The sequence below is a fragment of the Papaver somniferum genome, chromosome 3, assembly GCF_003573695.1.
Source record: "Papaver somniferum cultivar HN1 chromosome 3, ASM357369v1, whole genome shotgun sequence".
NCBI classification, from domain to species: Eukaryota; Viridiplantae; Streptophyta; class Magnoliopsida; order Ranunculales; family Papaveraceae; genus Papaver; species Papaver somniferum.
This window is the reverse complement of record NC_039360.1, coordinates 251,601-269,752: the sequence shown is the minus strand read 5'-3', so window position 1 is coordinate 269,752 and position 18,152 is coordinate 251,601.

The window sequence follows — 18,152 nt, the reverse complement described above, 5'->3', positions numbered from 1 at the left end:
AATTTCCAGGGACTTTAGTTCTCAAACTGAGTACGGAAATGAACCTGAGTTCATAATTATATATGACTTTAGAACTTAACCACTTTGTTTACAAACTGAGTACGCGGACACCAGCTCCGGACTTTGGCCTTGTCTATCCTGTTCGCAAACAGGCTACGTGAACAAAAGCTCCGTACCCTTTCAAAGGTAAACAAGTTCGCAAAACAATAGTTTCGGACCTGAACTAGACTTACACAGTTAACATACAAAGTTTGCAACCTGTATTATATCCAGACATGGTAGTCTTAAAACTCTCATTTAAATACTAAAACATCCTTGGAAGACAACAATAGTAATCTTACATACACCACTATTTTCAAGTGATTAATCGATCAATACGAAACTTCCCAAGTTGACATCAAATGATTGTCTCATACAAATCATATAAGATGTTTAACGTAATTTTCACATGATCATCTTTTGACTTAATATTTAGTTTCCAACAAATAAATTGTCTCCAATTAAACTCGTCAAGAATACGATGAACTTAGCTAAAGATAAAATCTTTCAACACATATTTCGAGAAATAGATGAACGAGAAAAACTCGTCTTGAAATATCAAATGTGTATAATGTAAAAGTCTATATAGGTATACGACTTAGTCTCATTAGAAGATAGAATAGAATATACTTCTAAGTGATAGATAAGTTTCAGTCTCCGTATACCTTTTGATAATAAAGTTCCTTAAATCTCTTCAGTAGATCTTCTTCTTCAATTGGTGAACGTCGTGAAGTCTAAATCTCAACTACACACTTCTATCTTAATCCGAGACATAGCTATAAGTAGACTAGAAACCAGATTTTTCTGAAAAAAAGATTCCAACAAAAGCCAGACCAATTCAAATGAATAATAGATTGTTAGAAATATGTAAATATGAAATTCAAGATTTACTAGATAAAGCCTTGATTAGAAAAATATACTCTCCTTGGAGTTGTCCTTTCTTTTATTTAGAAAAAGCAGCTGAATTAGAAAGAGAAGTTCCGAGATTATTCATCAACTATAAGCCTCCATGAAAAGTGGACTTTACAGGTAGAAGTTCCAGCAAAACCTTGTCAAAACAAAAATCTTCAACAAATAATTGAATATGAAGATAGAGATGTGGAAATAAAGTTTTCATCTTTTAGGAAAACTAGGCTTAAGATATCAAAAGGTGATGGAAGTGCACCAAGGCCATTTGTAGCATCTTCTTCTTATACAGATCCTATTCATAATTTTATAAATGACCCAAATGATATTATTATAGAAGGAGTCGAAAAAACTTCACATCAGGTTAATAAACCTTATTATAGAGTAGAAAAGCCAAAATATACGGTTAGAAATATTCCGGAACAAGTAGAACCTATATTCTATGATCTAGAATTTGAGATAAATGTGATCCAAAAACCATTATTGAGTTTACAAGAAGTTCGAAAAGAGTATCATAGTTTATAAAATACATTTAAAAGGGCTTGGTTTGAATCCAACTTTAGTTCTAATAGAAGAATAAAAATATATAAAACCAATGGTCAATACTTAAGTCATAGTAAAGATCCAACCCCATTATTCACCTAGTTTGAAGATTTTAGCAAAACTTACAATTTAGATGGATATAAAAAATCACTTAATATGTTGGAAACTCATTTTCAATCTTATGCGAAAAAAGATGGAAATGTTATTCAGTTAATCCATCCACCATAAGTAGTTCTTGATATCAAAGGTGCTACATCGGCCCCATACAAATTAGAACATAAGGGAACTAATTCAGTAGCAAACCAGGAAGATATTGGTCAGTTAATACAACAAAATAACTACACCAATTTATATTTACATTCAATAGGAAAACAAACAATAAGAATTGAAGGTTTGTTAAACAGGGATAAAATCTAAGGTATACAACGTAGCGCCCTTAAACTTAATCCGACACCGTCTAGTGGATTATTATTTAAACCAAACCCAATAATAGCTCCAAATGTCATCAAGTTGTCCAACCCAAATCATAGCTTTGTAGATGCACTAGTAGAAAAGCTAGGAAAGATAAGCTTATCTGCTCCATGCCCATCCAAATCATCCAGACATTCAAAATAAGGAATAAATGTTATTTTCAAACCAGAACCATACAATGATATAGATATAGAATGACTGGAAGAAATTTTTCATGCATCAAATTCTGATAATATTAATAAAAATTCTGGTGATATTAATAAAAAAATCTTTTGGGAAAAATAAATACACACCAACAGCTCCTACTAGAAATTATTACCCTAGATCAACACCAGTAGATTCACAACTGGAAGAGGATTATAATTGGAATCAGACTTTGTTTGATGGAAGATCCATAGTTGAGTGTAACAAAGATGGTATGACAGAAAACCAAATAGTAAACATCATAAGACAAATGTCGATGTATGCTTATGCATCTAGGCTCACTAAAAACCCAGAAAAAAAAATTGTTGAATCCATAGTTACCGGCTTTTATGGCCAACTTAAAGGAGATTTCCATATTTCTGACCAGGAAAAATATAACATTTGGATGGAAAATAAACCAGCCAAGTTAGAAGATGGTACTGAATTACCCCAGGAAGATATTGTCAGTATCCTACTTTATACCGTTGGTCTACACTTCGTATGAGTAATAGACAACAAATGAAAAGATCTAGGGAGTTACTTATTAATCTTAAATGTCATACCCTCTCTCATTATAGATGATACAAAGATGTATATTTCTCAAAATTGTTTAGTAGGGAAGATTGTTCCTCTAATTCTGACTTTTCGAAGGAGAAATTCGTCTTAGGATTACCCCCTTTGTTTGCTGAAAGGGTTAGTAATAGACAAAAATCAAAAAATATCAAAAAACGTATTGAGTATGGTGAATATACTTTTGGCCAACTATCTTCAGAAATTGTATCTGAAGGTTTAGCTTAATGCTATGACATAAAATTACACAAACAAATACAAAAAAATAAATTATCTAACAAGCAAGAGCTGTGTGATTTTTGTGAGCAATTTGGTTACACTAATACTCCATCGACGTTATTGTCTAGGAGCAAACGTACTCGACCACCTGCCTATAACTATCCTAAGACTAATAGGTATCCTTCCAAATCTAAACGACCCAATTTTAGGAAAAACAACAATAAGTCACAACAATTTAATAAAAAGACTAATAAGTCGCTTCCGGTCTATTATAAGCGCGAAAAAGTTGGGCATTATAGCAACAAGTTTCGTACAAAATAGAAAATAAATGAGCTTAATCTAGATAAAGGTCTCAAACGTCAATTAGAACAAGTTCTCTTAATAGATTCTGATCTATCTGAAGAGGATGAATCATCTTCTTCAGAAGATGATTCAGGGACAGTTTCAGGATTGGAGGATGAGGATTGTACATAACATTGTTCTTCTAAAATTGCTTTCATAAACAAATATCTAGTCTTGGAATTAATGTCCTCACTAATGAAGAAAATTTCATATTAGAATTAACTGATAAAATTGAAAATCCAGAATCAAAGCGAATATCTTTGGAAAAATATATTAAGGTAGCTAAACGATCACTAAAACAAGAGAAAATCAAAACTCCTTACAAACCTTATAGTTTTAAGGAGATAATGGCAAGAGTAGAAAATCATCACATTTGAATAGAACCTTCAGTCAATGATCTTAGGACAGAAGTTAATCAGGTTAAAAAGGAATTAAGAGGTATTAAATAAAGGGTCCAGATATTGGAACTTCATAAACCAATAGACCGTGATTATGAGTCGCAAGAACAAAACTCATTCGATGGAATTTTACAAAAGCTCATATTACTACACAAAAACATATAGACAAACCAGAATCACCCACTGATAACCAGGATATCGAAAACATGGAATTCATTGATATAATAGACAAAGTAATCACTGAAAAATGGTAAACCTTAGCCACCCTAATCATAAGAAAAGAATACCGTTTCGAAACTATGGCACTTATAGATTCGGGTGCAGATCTAAACTGCTTATATGAAGGGTTAGTTCTCACAAAATATTCTAGTAAGAAAACTCAAGTTCTTAATACTGCAGACGGAAAAAAATTGATAATTAATTATAAATTGTATGATGCTGCAGTATATAATAATGAAAATTTTCTAGCAACACCATTTATCATGGTAAACAATTTATCCCAATTCTGCATATCAGGAACTCCATTCTTAAATATGTTATACCTATTAAGTATTAACAATATGGGCATTGAAGCCCTCATTCATGGACATAAAATAATATTTGAGTTCATCTCCGAACCTAGACAAAAAAGTATTAACCAAATATAAGATAAAATCAAACACAAAGAAATTTTTTGTTCTTCTTAAAAGAGGAGATCCAATATAAGAAAATAGAATAAAAATTAAACTGCCTAAAATTTCAAAGAAAAATCAACGATTTTAATGATCTTCTGGTAAAAGAAGTTTGCGTAGAAATCCAAAATACGTTCTAGGAAAGAAAACAACATATAGTAGAATTACCTTATGAACCAGATTTTTCTGAAAAAATGATTCCAACAAAAGCCAGACCAATTCAAATGAATAATAGATTGTTAGAAATATGTAAATATGAAATTCAAGATTTACTAGATAAAGGCTTGATCAGAAAAAGCTACTCTCCTTGGAGTTGTCCTGCCTTTTATGTAGAAAAAGCAGTTGAATTAGAAAGAGGAGTTCCGAGATTAGTAATCAACTATAAGCCTTTGAATAAAGCATTGATATGGATTAGGTATCCAATTCTTAATAAAAAAACACCTTTTAGATAGATTGCATAATGTTGTCATATTTTCAAAATTTGACTTAAATTCATGATATTGGGAAATTCAAATCACCGAAAAACATAAGTATAAAAATGCATTCACAATCCCCTTTGGACATTATGAATGGAATGTCATGCCATTTGGTTTGAAAAATGCTCCATCATAATTTCAACATATTATGAATAACATATTTAATTCTTATTCAACTTTTACAATTGTATACATTGATGATGTATTAATATATTCTGAATCAATTGAGAAACATTTTAAACACTTATCAATTTTCCTCACAATAGTAAAACAGGCTGGATTAGTGCTATCTGCATAAAAGATGAAAACATTTCAAACCCAGGTTGGTTTCCTTGGTCACAATATTAATAAAGGTACTATAATACCAATAGAACGAGCAATATCTTTTACTGAAAGATTTTCTGATCAAATCAAGGATAAGAGACAATTACAGAGGTTTTTAGGAAGCCTGAATTATATAACAGACTTTTATAAGGATTTAGCTAAGGACAACAAACATCTGTATGCAAGATAAAAGCTGGAGCAGTGAACACACAAGTGTTGTTAGAAAAATAAAAGCTAAAGCCAAAGAATTCCCATGTCTGATTATAGCCAATCCAACATCCTACAAAGTAGTTGAGACCGATGCTACAGATGTTGGATATGGAGGGATTCTTAAACAAAGGACTCGTAATAAAGAACAATTAGTTAGATATACCTCGGGTGTGTGGAAATCGGTATAACAAAACTACTCAACCATTAAAAAAGAAATTTTAGCAATAATTCATTGTGTTACTAAATTTGAAAGTGATTTGTTAAACCATGAATTTCTTATTAGAGTGGATTGTCAGGCAACTAAGGAAGTATAGGTAAAAGATGTTAAGAATTTAGCCTCTCTGCCAATTTTTGCAAGATGGCACGCCATTTTATCAGCATTTGATTTCAAAATTGAGTATATAAAAGGTGAAACTAATTCTTTACCTGATTTCTTAACTCGTGAATTTTTGCAGGGAAGCCATGGACTGCCAAATATCTAAGGAAAGCTTCCCCAAATTTCTTACCCATCTCCTAATAAAAAGAATAAAAATATTACGATTAAAGGAAATCCACATAAGGGAAAACAATATTCTGCATCAAAATATAAGTCATCATTTCTAATATCTACATCACTACCTCTTTTGGCGGTAAAAACAAAACATGCTACCAGAGATCCTGCACAAGTTGCAAGCATGGACTTAAAAGATCATATTTTACCACATTATGGTAAAACTAGAGAGTTTTATGAAAAAATAATCATAGAGACATGATCTATCCTTATAAAACATAACATAAGAGATGGTAATGGTAATTTTTAAAGCATTGCTCGGTCGAACTCGCAAGCGTTGCTATCTCAAGTTTGTTTGTCAAGTTTAGTTGCCAAAACTATAAGTCTTGATTTCTAGTCCACTTATAGCTAAGTCTCGGATTAGGATAGAAAGTGTAGTTGAGCTTAGACTTCACGACGTTCATCGATTGAAGACGAATAACTATCAAGGGGAGCTTGTGGAACTTCATCGACAAAAGGTATGTGGAGACTTGAACTCATCTATCAATCGAAAGTCTATCTTCTCTATCTCTTTCTTGAGACAAAATTCGTTTAGCTATATAGACTTCAGTTTATACACATTTGATATTTCGAGCTGAGTTTAACTCGCTTACATATTTTAAGCTTTTGCTTTAACCAAGTTCATCTTATATTTTTGACGAAAGTCAAAAGATGATCATGTGAAAATCGCCTGGTAACATCTTACATGATTTGTGTGAGACAATCATTTGATGTGGACTCGGAATATTTCGTATTGATCATTCGATCGTATTGAATATTGCTTTGAAGCTAATAGTTTGTGTGATGCATCTATTGTCGTCCTCTAAGAATGTTTCAATAATTGAAATGGAGTTTAGAACTAATAACCATGTTTTGATATAGCATAGTATGCATACTTGCATATATGTTGTCCAAGTCCGGAACCATGGTATGCATACCCGTATGCGTACTGGTTGGTTTTGTGAAAGTCCGGGAACCGTGGTATGCTTACCTGTATGCGCACTGTCGGTCAAGCGAAAGTAAGGGAACCATGTTTACATACCGGTACGCGTACTTGCGTAAGGTTCAGGTCCGATACTTTCTGCTGAGTTTGGAAGGTATGCGTACCCGTTCGCATACTGGCGAAATACAAACTTAGTCCAGCTACTTAGGTGTGCGTACCTGTTTGCATACTTGAGAGTAGGTTATGTTCTAAAATCGGTTTACTCATGGACTATACATTTAAATATCAAGGAATGCAATCTTTTTCAAACCGTGGCTATCATATTCATGATTGATTTATGTGAATCAAACTCGATTTTTCTTCGATCGTGTCTTGTATATTTCTATGAGATATAAACAATTGAACAACTCCAAGAACTAATTTCATTTGAGTCATTTAAACTAGTTATGATTAAGATGAATAAGGTTGAGATGAAAGTGTTCATATGGCTAACTTCGGCTAACCATTGTTGAACCAACCAAATATACATGTTTAGGTACAGTTACCCAGACCTAAATGAAGGTGATAAACACGTAGGTGCTATATTTTATACCCATATTTATATTAGTTAGGATTCGATATTTTGGCCAATGATACAATATTAGTGCTTTTGTAGAAAGTGCTAGCGAATCAGATCAATGGAGGTAAAAATGGTGTAATAAGAAATTAATTTCCGTTTACGATGTAGCTGGCAAGATGTAGCTGGCCTCGTATTTCTATATATATCAGCGGCATGAAACCATTCCACGGCCATAGAATTGAGCCGCACGTGAGCCACACAAGGGGGGGCACAAGGACGTGGTTGGTAGTTTGTCATCAGTATTTACTCCGTTCTCATCGAAGAAAATGTTCTTTTCCACTCGGTCATCTCATAACAGAGAAAGAAGATTTGAGAGCATCCTCTTCTAAGGAACGATTCGTCATCATCAAAGCAGTTGCTGCCCTCTTCTTCACTTTATGCCGTTCGTTCTGCCGGTGAAGTTCAAGTTCTCCTCAAATTAGCAACACCGATGTTGGACATGGTGTCGATTGTTCTGGACAGTTAACAAGAGATAGAATCGAGTAGGAAGTGGTGGTTGTTGATACAAATTGGGGTCTGTTGTTTGAAGAAGACGTTGGATGAGCTAATTGCAGTTGGAGAGTAGAGATACATCAATTGGTTAATGGTGTTGGCGGAGAGAAGCGCTGCTGCTGTTTTTTAAGTCAATGAATGTGTGCATGATTGAATGCATTTGAACATCGATTTGCAGGGAAAGAGTTTGTGCAATCTCCAATTTACAAGCAGTACACGGCCTTCACCAGTTGGCTAGGCGCGCAGAAGATGTTTGCAGAATTGCATGAAAGAAGAATTATGGAGAGTCTTAAACGGACAGAGAGAAGAAGTTGCTGGCAGAAATGTTTGAGTTCATTGAAGCGTGCAGATGATGAGAATGGCTGAGATGTTTGAGTTCTAGAAGTGCAGAATGGATTCGATTTTTGAACTGGTTCGATGGATATGTTTGAGCAGCAAAGCTAGGCTCCAGTATGGGTTGGTCTGGAATTGAATGGTTGAGTTGTTGCAGCTGGTAAAGAGAAGACTGAATGTGTTTCTGCCATGGATTTGAGTTGTTAATGCCTGCAGAGATTAGATTTTGATGGGCCAGTTAAATGGTGGTTGAGATGTTGCTATCGATGTTGGTGCTGTGAAGAATATGGAGATGGAATGCAGCTCAGGGAAATGGTGAGTTGAAGGCCGACGCCATGGTGTTGTTCTCAGACTTAGAGGGTCTGAATTTCAAAGCCAGTCGGTGACGGAAAGGATTCAGGCAACAGAAATTGCAACTGGTGGAGGTAGCTGCGAAGTCAAGCTGCTGGTGGAGACAAAAAGTTCATGTTGGCAGCGAACAAAGGCAGTGATGATGGTTTGCGCAGATTTTGGAGATGATTAATGGTGGAAACCTCTCTTATCTATATTTGGTTTTGTCTGGAACGGTCGATGGTAGCTTCTGAGAATGAAGGCGAGAGAGTTGGCTCTGATCATTAGTTTGTTGAGGGTATTTGGCGGTTGTTAGCTTGGAAGGAGACGTTCACTGTTGATGCACAATACAAGTTGAGCTTTTCGTATTTTTTAAGCAGCTGCCGTTAGAACTTCTTTTTGGGTTGGTGTTGAGCTCGTGACTGAGATGAAGCTGAATATTGTCTGAGTTTATCGGATTTGAGAAGAGAGTGGTGGCTGGAATGCTATCGAGAATGCAGGGCAGGTGCTGATTGTTTATATGGTTGAGTTATTACTACCCGAGAGTAAGGCAGTGATGGTTACTCTACAACCTATAGTGAATTAAGGCAGTGCTGGTTCATGGTCGTCGGATGGTCGGAGGAAGGTGCTTTTGTGGCTGATTTGAATCATATTAAGCTAGGGGGTTTCTGTATGTAATTTAACTTTGACCAGGGAACAATTTGAATGCATGCCGGTGGTGATAACAAGAATTAGACGGACAGTCCGTGGTCGGTCTTGGAAAGGGTCTGAGTTTGGAAACCGGTGGATAGTGGACTGGACCTATTGGAATGTTAGTGGCTAGGTTAATTAACTTCTCCAACAATACCTATACAAATACATCCAAACAGAAAGAGAAAGTGGAGGCCGGTTTTGGGAGACGAAGAGGAAAGCGGCAGCAGAGCCGCGAATAGGAGAAAAGAAGGGTTTGCCGTTTTGATTTTATTTTCTCCATGATTTGCTAAATTGTTTGTTAGGGTTTAGATGAAAACCAATTTATTTATATAAACTCAACAATGATAATTCTAATAACGATTTAATCAATTAGTAATTTCTCTTCATTTAGCTTGGTACTCAATCGTTTATGTGATTTTTTTGATTATTTATGCTTTTCAATTAATATTTCGTGTTTTGATTAAATTCTTTGACGTGATATGCTCTAGGATTGATATGTAATGCTTTATAAAGCTACCAATGACGTGAAGAAAATTATAGCGGAGAAACTATATTTTAGAATTTAGTATACCATCTTCCGAGACATGAGATTGATTTCGAAATTCGTCTTGAGTAATAAATAGAGATTAGTAGAGTTTTATACGATTGAATTGGTGGAAATCGAAAACCCTAATAACCCACTCTCCATTTTGTTTACGGTTAAGAATTATTTATTATTTCATTTTGTCTCGAGTATCTGAAAAATCATCGAATATCATCTTATTGATTTGATGATTCTTGGCATTAGCTAGTAGGGAGTATTTCACACTCCTCGTGGGAACGACCTGTACTTTTCATTGTCTACTAGTTAAACATTGTGCACTTGCAGTATTTTATTGTAGGTTTCTGAGTCTACCAAGTTTTTGGCGCCGCCGATGCAGACTTGTTTTTAGGCTAGAGTTTTTAGATTTATTTTTAGGTGTTTATTTTTCTTTAATTATTTTTTGTTCCATTTTACGTTTTTGGTTGTTATCTTTTGTCTAAAGGTTTTGGAATCGTAAAGAAAGGTGAGCCAAAGAATTGTTGGTTCGTACAGACAATGAAAGATTAAAGCCAAAGAACGTAAAAGAAGACATAATTTTTTAAAGATTTTTATTATTCTTTTTTATTTTAGTTTAAAAAAATTGTATTAGGGTTTCTTTATTATTTTATAATTTTTCTTTTCTTTTTGGACTTTTGGACTCTGAACATTAATTTTTTTTTATATCTTACGGAAGGGTACCCTTAAATATAAAATTGTTTGCAGGGAAAGACGACGATTACGATATCGTCTCGTCCCCTCGGGTTCGTACATGACATAGGAGTTGTGGCCCGAGTCGACTTCAGCGGTTCTTCGCCCGTCTGGTACGAGAGGTAAGTTTTTCGGAACACCCGCGAATCCCCTGTCAGCGGGTTTACTGTCTGCCTTAAGGTGAATATATGTTGAGGACTGAATACAGATTTTAATTTACTAGTAAAGGGCAAGGACATGCTATACAAGATAAAGGTTCGGATTTCATCATTGTTCTCTTCTTGCCAGCCTTAGGAAAACAATACCAAACGCGAACCCAAGCTTAAAATATTGACTAGAACGAGACCTATAGGGTAACGAGCTTAATAGGAAAGTCGTTCGAAAATTATAGGTTGTTCTTTTAAGCATACTTTGAAGTTCAGGAAGAATACTGTGAGTCGATTATAGCCGCCTTGTAACCCGGGGAAGCGTTGCCAAAGAGGTGGGGGTATCAAAGCTCCTCTGAGCTTCCCCTACTTCTCTCCGATTCACTTTATTCGGATCGATCCAGAGAGGTTTGCTTAGATTGTAAAGAATTCCCTTTTGAAAGAGTAGAATCTGGTCTAGAAACAATCTAAGTGGAGCCGTCATGCTTGTTGTTGCTAGAAATATTTAGGTTTGCTTTGTTGGAGTCAGCCTGCTGTGTGTTTGCTTAGAACATCCCTTGCTTGCTGTGTCCGAGGTCATTAGAGAACGGGCTTGGAAAAGAGACACTTTAGGTCGATTGATTAGTGAAAAAGCTAGTAGTTCTACTTGTGTAAGCGGGGAGCTCGAAGATTCTTCTTTTGAGAGCCCTATTTTCGGAAATTTCAGCTTTGAAAACTTGACACTTAGTGATGAAAACACTCATATTCCTTTGGTAGTACATGAAATGGCAACTTTGAAAGATTTGTTGAACCCAACTAGGACCTCTCGTCTGTCATGCATCAAGTTAGCTGTAACCGAGGAAACTTATGAACTAAAAACTGGGACCATACAGATGCTCCCAATATTTTTAGGGAAAGAAAATGAAAACCCATATTTTCATATTAGGGATTTTGAGGAAATTTGTAGTATCTTACGAATTAGAAACCTAGATGATGATGCTTTGAAACTTAGGTTATTCCTCTTTTCCTTAAGAGATAAAGACAAATCTTGGCTATATAGTTTGCCTTTTGAGTCAATTGAAACCTATAACCAACTTACATCTGCCTTTTTACAAAAGTTTTTCCCTAGGCACAAAATATCGTCTATTAGGACGCAAATATGTACTTTTTTCTCAACAAGAGGGAGAATCTCTATATAGGTATTTGGAAAGGTTTAATGACTTGTTATCCCAATGTCCTCAACATGGTTTAGATATGGTTAGGATAGTTCAGATCCTTTATGAGGGTTTAGATTATTCGACAACTAGCATGGTTGAGTCTTTACGCAGTGGTGGTTTTGAAAATAAAACTGTTAATCAGGCGATGCCATTTTTAAATGAAATCGCTGAAAAGACCTAGCAATGGGAAAATAGTAGGGAACCCGAGAAAACAATTCTTTTAAATAGAGGAAATGTCAATAGGGTAGAAGGATCTTATGAGTCTAATGCAAAATTTGCTGCTATACAAAAAAGGTTAGAAGCCTTAGAATTGAGTCATACTAGTGGTGGAGTAGATCCCAAGTCCTTTTGGGAAGGGCATACTATTGAAGAGTAAGCCCATGCTCTTTATGATAACTATAGATTTGATAACCGTACAAAGTTTGACCCATATTCAAAAACATATAAACCTGGTTGGAGAAACCACCCAAACCTTTCTTGGTCTAAGGTCCGAAGTCAAGGTGAGTCTAGTAACTCTCAGGTTATACCCCCAGGTTTTAGCTACAATAAGAATTCTTAAGGACCAGCACCAACTCAGAACCCTTTAGATAAAAAGATCACGATTTTAGAAGACGCTCTCGCCTCGTTTATTAAAAACTCTGAAAAAACAACCAATTGATTACTCAAGGGCTAGAATAAAGTAATAATATATGTTATGCTAACTCCCGAGCTATTTCCGAGTTAAAAACCAAGGTTAGTCAGATAAACGAGACTTTGAGAGAAAGAGGCAAGTTTCCTAGTCAGACACAACCCAATCCCAGAGGAGTTCATGAAGTAGGTGGAAGACCATCAGAACATGTGAATGCCATTAAAACCCTTAGGAGTGGTAGAGTAATAGACAACAAGGTTTCCATGCCTGATAGTGAACATGTTGTAGTTCACCCTTCTGAGCCAGAGAATGAAGAGACTGATAAAGTCTCTAAAGAGACCAATGAGGGTCCTGTTGAGCCAGGCTTTGTTTCCAGATCCCCATTCCCCAAGTTTCTAATTCCAACTAAGAGGGAGTCCAACTTTAATGATATTTTGGAAGTTTTTAAGAAGGTGACTATCAACCTTACATTATTATATGCAATTAAAAAAATTCCCTCTTATGACAAGTTTCTTAAGGATTTCTGTACGCGAAAGCGAAAACTTAGTGTACATAAGAAGACCTTTCTAGCTAGTCACATGAGTTCTATTATTTAGATTACTACTACTCCTAAGTATAAATACCTAGGGTCCCCTACCATATCTTGCACAATAGGTAAATACCATGTTGAGAAAGTGTTGCTTGACTTAGGAGCTAGTGTGAACTTACTACCATATCATGTGTACCTTAAGATAGGACTTTGTGAGATGAAACCTACCCAGATGACACTTCAGTTAGATGATAAGTCCGTCAAAATTTCTTGTGGTGTGATCGAGGATGTTCTTATTGAGGTTTATAAGTTTATATATCCAGCGGATTTTGTTATCCTAGATACCCAACATGTCCCTGACCCATAAAACTAAATACCAGTGATTTTAGGTCGTCCGTTTTTAGCTACATCTAATGCGATCATCAACTGTCGAAATGGTATCATGAATTTGTCTTTTGCTAATATAACTATTGAGCTGAACATTTTTAATATTAGTAAGATACTCTCCGAACTAGATGACTCGAGCATAGAAGAGGTGAACATGATAGTAACTGTCCTTCAAGATACTCAGGAAAGTAGGCTAGTAACTGTCCTTCAAAATAATAAGGAAGCTTTAGGGTGGACCATAGCAGACATTAAGGGTATAAGTCCTACTGTTTGTATGCATCATATTTATTTAGAGGAAGATACCAAACCTTCTAGGGAGATGCAACGTAGATTAAACCATAATATGAAAGAAGTAGTTCGAACCGAGGTTCTAAAGCTGTTAGATGCAGGCATTATCTACCCCATTTCAGACAGTAAGTGGGTCATTCTCGTTCAGGTTATTCCCAAGAAAACTGGTATTACTGTAGTCCAGAATGATAACAATGAATTAATTCCAACTCGAGTGACCACGGGTTGGCATGTTTGTATTGACTATAGGTAATTGAACAAGGTCACTAGAAAGGACCATTTTCCCCTTCCCTTTATCGACTAAATGCTAGAGAGATTAGCTGTATATAGTCACTACTGCTTCTTAGATGGCTACTCTGGATATAATCAGATCGTTATTGCCCCATAAGACCAAGAGAAAACCACTTTTACCTGTCCCGCTGGTACCTTTGTGTACAGACACATGCCTTTTGGTCTTTGTAAGAATTTTCAACGTTGTATGATGAGCATATTTTCTGACATGGTAGAACGGTTCTTAAAGGTCTTTATGGATGATTTTTTTCAGTATTCGGGTCGTCTTTCGATGAGTTCTTGCATCATTTGTCATTAGTGATGACTAGGTGTAAGGAAAAAAATTTAGTGCTTAATTGGGAGAAATGTCATTTCATGGTTTGTTCAGGAATTTTTTTAGGGTATATGGTATCTTCTAAGGGTATAGGTATATAAAGCTAAAGTTGACCTTATTAAGACTTTACAGGTCCCAAAAACTGTAAGAGATATTAGGTCAATCTTAGGGCATGTAGGTTTTTATCGTCGATTCATTAAGGATTTTAGATTGATTTCTAGAACTCTTTGTAATTTTCTTGCAAAATATATTTAGTTTGTCTTTGATGATGCTTGTTTAGAGGCTTTTGAGAAGCTTAAGACTTTACTCTCTACCGCCCCCATAGTCCAGTCACCCAATTGGAACCTAAATTTTGAGATCATGTGCGATGCTTCATATTTTCTATTGGTGTTGTGCTAGGTCGGAGAGAGAAAAAAATTAATTTATGTGATTTACTATGCTAGCAAAACTCCGAATTACGCCCAATTGAACTATACATCTAACCGAGAAGGAACTGTTATTTATTGCATCCTTAATAGGCATAAATAGGAAAATAGAGTATCGTTCAAACTCGAACTTGTGAAGGATGTTTTTAGACTTAAATTAAAAATTAAATACAAAACTCAAAAAAATATGATAACAATAATAAAAGAACACTGAGGCTAAGATTCCACTATTTTCCAAGTTCAAAGTGATTAAATCCAATACTTATACTATGCAATTTTTCTTTTTAATTCGATTCTAAACTATTGCAATAAGTAAATTTCCAAAATAACAAGTGTAAATCCAGAGAATAAAGCATCAAAACCAAAGCTAAGCATGCTGTATCAAAATAAATCACAATCTCTTAACGAAAATCATTTAAACAATTATCAATCAAGGAAAAATAATCATAAAAATAATTGCAATAAATAAGATAAATAGAAAATACCGCTCTTTATTGTAAAAATAGCTTCCTCTATCGCCTCAGCAATTGGGTTTAGCTCCTCATATTAATCATGATCTCAAAAGATGTATTTATAGCTCAAAAGTTGATTAAAAAGGATGAAAAATCGTAAACAACGACTTTACGACTCACCGAAAGTGCCACAAAAAAACGATAAAGGCTTAGTGATGCTGTCGATGTTGTTCTAAGACCCCGGAACTTGTTTTCGCTGTTGAAGAACGACAGTCTTAGGCCGTCTGTTCTTTGTATTCTTCGGCAGCAACAGCAGAGACGAACTTCCTGCAACTCGATCTTCTCAGCTCTATGGTGTTCTAAAATTATCTGAAACTGCTCCAATGACTTCCTGATTATTTTTGTGACTCGACCCAACCCTTATATAGCCAACATGACCCAAAAATCCGAGTTTATCTTCAATTATTCTTTTTTTCTTTCTTCGGCCAAAAGTTGTGGGATTTTCTTCTGCCAGCTTCTTTACGCGTCCAAGAGTTGTTATAATTCTTTCCAAACTCTCTCAAGAGAAAAATTCGAATTCGACAGAAGATATTCTCGTCAACTTCCTCACGTAACTTCCCATAATAGATACTGAGAAATCCCGAGTATTACTCCTCCCCTGATTCACTTCCAAAATCGGATTTCTGGCTCAAGTTAATCGAAACAAATATATATACTAGGCATGTTCTGTCATGCAGAGTCCATACGTACCAAATCCAACAATTGAATCTCCTTAAAACTGGTTGAAATCATCAACCCTAAATCTGCTCCGTCTGCAAAAGTGTTTCCCGCCAAATTTAATTTGAGTTTGTGAAGAAAGGGGAGCGCCCCTATCCAAAGTAGGGGTGCCTTTAGCATCAGACTTGGGGATCCCTGGGGTGGCCCTTATCCAAAACGCGGGGTGCCAAAATCGCTTTCTCCGGGATGTTTCCAGCACTTTTTCGGGGTTCCTCCAGGGTATTTCTGGGGTATCTCCAACATACCTATGGGGTGCTTCTGGTACGTCATCTACGGAGGTTCAAATGCCACATTTTGAATCAATTTCGCCGCAAAAGCTTATTTTTCCAAAAACACCTACAAATACATAAAATAACCAAATAAGTATAAAATATAGCACTAACAATACATACAAATTAGATATATTAGACACATAAATGCGTCTATCAAATACTCCCCAACTTATTATTTGCTAGTCCCGAGCTAATCAAAACTACAAAATAAAATTCTAACTCACTTTCGCAGGCATCGTCGATTGCATTTAGCGTATGCAATAAGCCTTTAAACCCCTAGGTGTCCCTAGTGGCCGAGTTATAGTCTCGGGAGGGCTTACCATAAATATACTCACAAAACCTTTACTCAATACCCTAGCTATCTACGCAGAACCTTGGAATGGCACTAAAGAACCTCCTTGGTTGGCATACTTATTGATTACAGGAGGAAGTACCGTGATGCGAAATTCCAATTGTTGTACACGAGTTTGCACTCAAGCATACTAAAATTCATATATAAGTGACAAAGCTCTCCTCAGATTGTCGCACTATGGACATCAATATCCGGAGTCAACAAATCACATGGATAGATTAAGAGACGGATATAGAAAAACATAGATGGTTTTGATGTTGACTAGGTGAACGGTGTTTCTCATATCTGTCTGAAGGCCACTGCCAAAATGAACCTATCCTAAATGAATGAGATACTGGTCTGAATAATATCAACTCACTAGCATATACAAGGGAACCAGTGGTCGATAATCCTAACTCTAGGTCAACACAACTGGCATATACAAGGGTGCTAGTGGTCGACTTTATTGAATTTTATTCCGGTTGGTCTAATGGTCTAGTCTCAATTTCTCTCTTTTTTTCTTCTTTTTTTTTTCATTTTTTTTTCTTTTCAATCTTTGTTTTTTCAATCTTTTTTTTTTTTGTTTTTTTTTTGTATCTCAATCACTCTATTTCACCCTAGCAATGGTTACAATTTGAATCGTAATCCCCACCTAATCACTTAGAGAATTTTAAAAAGAAAATAAAATAAAAACAGAAGTGAAAAAGACTGAACGAGATATGGCGAAACTATCATGTTATTTCTAACACCTAAGCTCTGTGCTTTTATGAATAGACTCTTATAGATGTTTCCATCTAGTCAGATTGGTCCCTCAACTCCTAAAACCAAAATGTTTCCATCCACTTAGATTGGTTAGTGCCATCCTTAATAAGCATAAATTCATAGGCTCTGGAGTTCATTTATTGCAACTAAAAAGTCTCTCCCATACCCCCAAACTTAAATCTAACATTGTCCTCAATGTTCTAAAGATGAAATTAAAAGCATGAACAAGGAGAAACTGTTACCATTCGAAGCAAAGGAGTTAAGGAAAGATATTACCTGGTTGCATGAGCATGGTGCTAAGTTTAAAGTCTTCAGCCGGACCTAAGTACCACAAAATGGCTAGTTACCTTTCAAATCGTATATCGATAATCGAAACAACTGCGGGTCAACAAAACCAAATAAAACTGCCACTAATATGAGGCAAATGCTCAGGATCAGAAAAATGAGCATACAAAGCACAACCTGATCTAAAGTTTCACTCAAGACAATTGGATTTATCTGGGGTGTCCACTTGGGCTCCATATGAGTGTCTTGAAAAACAGATTCATCCGAAAAACGGGTTTCTAAAATATGGATTTTCTCCCGGACAATATCAGGAGGATCGGGTTGTGGAGTCCGAATAGACTCGAGTAAAACCTTAAATGCACTAGGCTCGAGTCCCAAGTTAGGGACTTCTGATGGGGATAATTGATGATCACTACCCCCAAACTTAGAATTTTGGGTGCCTTTACATAGACTAGTCACAATATTCCTTATTTCTAGACCATCGGGTTTTTGAAAAAGGTCAATTGCTT